General features: G+C 34.7%; 1 long non-coding RNA gene across 1 annotated transcript; it reads left to right on the forward strand.

The window, feature by feature from the left end:
* Positions 1-1,693: 1,693 nt before the first annotated feature.
* Positions 1,694-3,599, forward strand: LOC111098191. Its single transcript, XR_005367495.1, has 3 exons — positions 1,694-1,738; positions 1,907-1,967; positions 3,438-3,599. It is a non-coding gene; the product is annotated as an uncharacterized LOC111098191 (long non-coding RNA).
* Positions 3,600-4,166: the final 567 nt, after the last annotated feature.

Raw genomic sequence — 4,166 nt, forward strand, 5'->3', positions numbered from 1 at the left:
GGGTGATGGTGGTGGTTAACATTACTTCAGCTAGTGTCCACAGAGCCACGAGAGAGTGCTTTTCTTCCAGTGATCATATGTAAAACTCCAGAAGATTCTAGTTGGTCTGGCTTGGGTCATGGTTGCAACACTTATTTGACAACTGAGGCCAAGAGTGTGGGAAACTGTGGCAGCCCACCAGCATTGCCTGGTAGTTCTGTTAAGCAGTTCTCCAAAAGAAATGAGCACAGGGTGCCTGCTGTTATCCAAGAAACGGGATGCAGAATGGTGGACAGACTAACACAGCACAGGCCCATTACATTTCTAGTGAATGCATTTGCAAATTTGTTCCAATTTTAACTGTAAATTACCAGACCACTTAATCATGTCAATGACAAACCATTGGCATAACTAGACAACTAGAGGAAATCGGCTAGTAAAAAGTTATTTAAATTATTGCACATTATTGAAGAAAATGTTTCAGAAAAACCTTCATGACCTCAGGCTGTGCTTATATTATAAGCTGAGCAAGAGTCATAATAATTGTTGTTGTTTAAGGGTTTGCCGTTGACATTTTTCTTTTCTTTTTTTCTTTTCTTTTCTTTCTTTTCTTTTCTTTCTTTTTTTCTTTTCTTTTCTTTTCTTTTCTTTTCTTTTCTTTTCTTTTCTTTTCTTTTCTTTCTTTTCTTTTCTTTTCTTTTTTTTCTTCTTTTCTTTTCTTTTCTTTTTTCTTTTCTTTTTCTTTTCATTTCTGTCTTCTTTTGTTAGGAAGCAACTTGATGCTTTAGCTTTAGCTGGACAGATTTTGCTGCCTGTTATCATAGCCTGCAACTGAGTAATCTCCTTACTCTGCTATTTCTCTGCTCATGTGACCTACAGACATCTTTTCATAACACTTGCTTCAAGAGTGACTATTATCTATTCTCTCACATTCAGCCAGGACTCGATTGCTGTATCTACTGGTTCTGGGAAGAAAAAAAAAATGTTCTTCCTTCCTGGGACCTGAAGTTTTCAATTTGTGTATTAATACCAAAACAAAGATACTAGAAGAACTTAAGGAAGAATATGTCATTTGTATTGTTGCTGTTACTTTTATTTTTTCTTGTGTCAGGTCTCAACAATCCTGGCATTTATAATAGGCATTTATGTGCCAACAAACACAAAAATGAATTGTGCATTATTTATCTTAAATTTCTCTCAAAATAGTAAGGAAACATTTTGTTTTTCTCAATCATTTTCCTGCCACACTCACCCGAGGAATTTTTATTTTCGTACTTGAGGATTCTGTTGATTTCAGAGTAAATCCTTTTAAACAGATATCAAATTTGTTGGTCCACCTTTCACCCACACCAACAAAGCTTGAGAGCTAGGAGGATTCTGAGTGCTCTTCGACAGTAAAAGCTGGGCTATTTTGGAGAAACAATGTCATTGTTAATGCAAAGCTAACTTGGCTACTTGGATGCGCATGCTGGCTTCTGCTTTCTTATTAAGGCTCCACGTTTGTTTCAAGAAAGAAATGAGGCTAACAGGTCATTAAAACCAAATGTTCACATTCTGAGATTCATGGTTCTATTTATAGCTAGACCATCTCTTATTGGATTATTCTGACTTTTCTTAAACCTATTACTTGACAAATGGCTCCTGTGCTTGTCCAATTTGCTAGGCTACTGCACATCGCCTTGACAACTCAAGGGAAGACTCTTTCATCACTATGGAAACAAGTCAATATAAACATCTTCACTTTTTATTTATAGACTAGGTAATGTAAAGGGCATCTTGCACACTTGATATGATCTGAAATGAAATATGGTAGTCGCCTCTCGTTTTTAATTAATAGGATTAGTGGTTGACAGTGACATACAGCATTTTCTCATGGTGAGGGAGGTAAAATTGCAATTGTCACCTTACCTGTTACTTTAATTTACAGGTTTTCTTCATCATTCAGGGTTAACATCTAGACCTATGGCAGAAACACCTAACATATGATGGTAACGTGGAAAAGGAACTTATGGGCACTTTCAAGAGAGGTGCCAAATCTCTAAACTACCCACAAACTTCCATAACGATCTTCCATGAGTAATATTTTCTAAATTGGAATAGGGAGTGAGTAATTCACCCACTTCCAGATTTCACTGTGTAACAGAAAGAACACTGGACACTAATCAGTTAAAAGATGTTGGGAAAGCCAATCATTTTATTTTAGCTTTTCCATCTATAAAATGGGTATAATAATATTTACCTACTGGATCACTGGGAGAATTACAAGTAGCCCAGTGTCTCCTTATAATAGAAGATCAACAAATGAGAGGTTTATCATCATTATGTGTGAATTTTTAAATGCCTAAATAATTACCAATCCTCTTTACTTATGCAGCTCTCATTTGCCATATTGATAATTTTTTTAGCCATCTCATTAAGTTTACTGATTTGGGAGAGATAGAAGGGAAATGTGTCCATATTCCACTTCTCATTTTAAAAATTTCAAATGTAAAGTCAAATAAGATCCAATTAATAAAAGAACAAATAATATCTTTTGAACAATCATTTGTTACTTATTTGTATGCTGGTTTTAAATTACAGAATCTAGCATATAATTTTCCCACTCCTAGTAAGGAAGGCTCACTTCCGTTTGTTTCTGAAAAATAATATTCATCACAATTGTCATGTCAATTTGTGCCCTGTGAGTTTGGGACTTAGCTTTCTGGTGTGTGTGTGTGTGTGTTCTTAAATGTGGCATCAATAGCTCCTGCAGTTGAACTAGTTTTGAATAAAAGGTCTCTTTCTCTTTTAACATAAAGGAGACCAAAAACAGCATCTCTTGACTATCAGAAGCATATACTAAGCTATACTATTATTGTAGGAAGTTTGATGGTAGCCATTCCACAAAGCCAATTTCTAGCTTAGTTTTCACCTTAAATGAAAAGTTTCCCTCGGTTTTAATTTAGTTTTAAAGTTTTTTTTGTTATAAGTTGAGTTCCTAAGTTTATGTACCTTTGGATACAGAAGTACACTTTTCTTGTTCTTCTTATGTTTTCCCAGAATAAATATTTCTATAGTATTCTAATGGTAAATGTGACAATACATACATTTATACATACATGCTTAAGTCTTTGTCCTTTGTTTTTAGAAATATGCTTATCCAACAGCCAAATTACAAAAAAAAAAAAAAAAAAAAAGCAAAAAATCCTGCTACCCAATAGAAGTGGGTTTTTTTAAAGAAGCATTTCTTTTTATGTTCTTCTGTTCTATTTTATTTAGTAAGATTAAAAATTAAATAATTGCAAATTGGGGAATGTCTCCACTAACACGTAAAGAATGTAAACTCTGTCTCAGGACAAAAATTGTGGGGAGGGAAGCCTGATGTCATTTGGTGAGCCCTTAAGGTTTTTGCGGGTTCCATTTCTATGCATTTGTATGGAATTATTCATCAAGTAACAGTTTCTCCTTAATTCCCCCAGCATACAAAAAGAAGAATTAAGCTTAGAAAATGCAGATGTGGGACATCTGGCTGGCTCAATTGGAAGAACATGGGACTCTTGATCTCGGGGACTCGTGACTGGTTGTGAAAGGTCATGAATTTGAACCCCACACTGGGTGTAAAGATAACGAAAAAAATAAGTAAATACATTTTAAAAATACAAATGCAAAGGGATTATTTCCTTTCTGCCTCATCTTGGTGCAAAGTGCTAAAAAGCAAAGTTTGATTTCCTAGAATTCAACTGTTTTTTTTTTTTTTTGAATTCAACTGTTTTAACAAAAGAATTTAGTTAAAAATAAATGGAAGAAAAAGTATCATGTTACGAATAAAGAAAACCAGAAAGTCTGCCAGAAATATTCACCTTTCTACATTTACCTTTTTCTACTAAGGAAATGCACATCAAATTGAGAAACACTGACACATGCGGTTGAGTAGCAGGCAATGCAAGCGGCCTGAAGCAAAACTAACACATACACACACACACACACACACAATCGGTCATATTGCTATTTCATTAATACTACCTACAGTCTCAGACTTGTACTCACATTCAACAAATTCTTGTGGATAGATGCATCACACAGAATGGCCTTGTGTGTCTTCCAGTAAAGCTTATTTGCAAATTATTTCAACAAGCAGACTTTTTAGCCATGTGAACAGCAGAGCATTAAGAATTTATTCTAAAGTTAAGACAACAAGTCCTAGTCTG

Source organism: Canis lupus, chromosome 12, assembly GCF_011100685.1.
Source record: "Canis lupus familiaris isolate Mischka breed German Shepherd chromosome 12, alternate assembly UU_Cfam_GSD_1.0, whole genome shotgun sequence".
Lineage (NCBI taxonomy): Eukaryota > Metazoa > Chordata > Mammalia > Carnivora > Canidae > Canis > Canis lupus.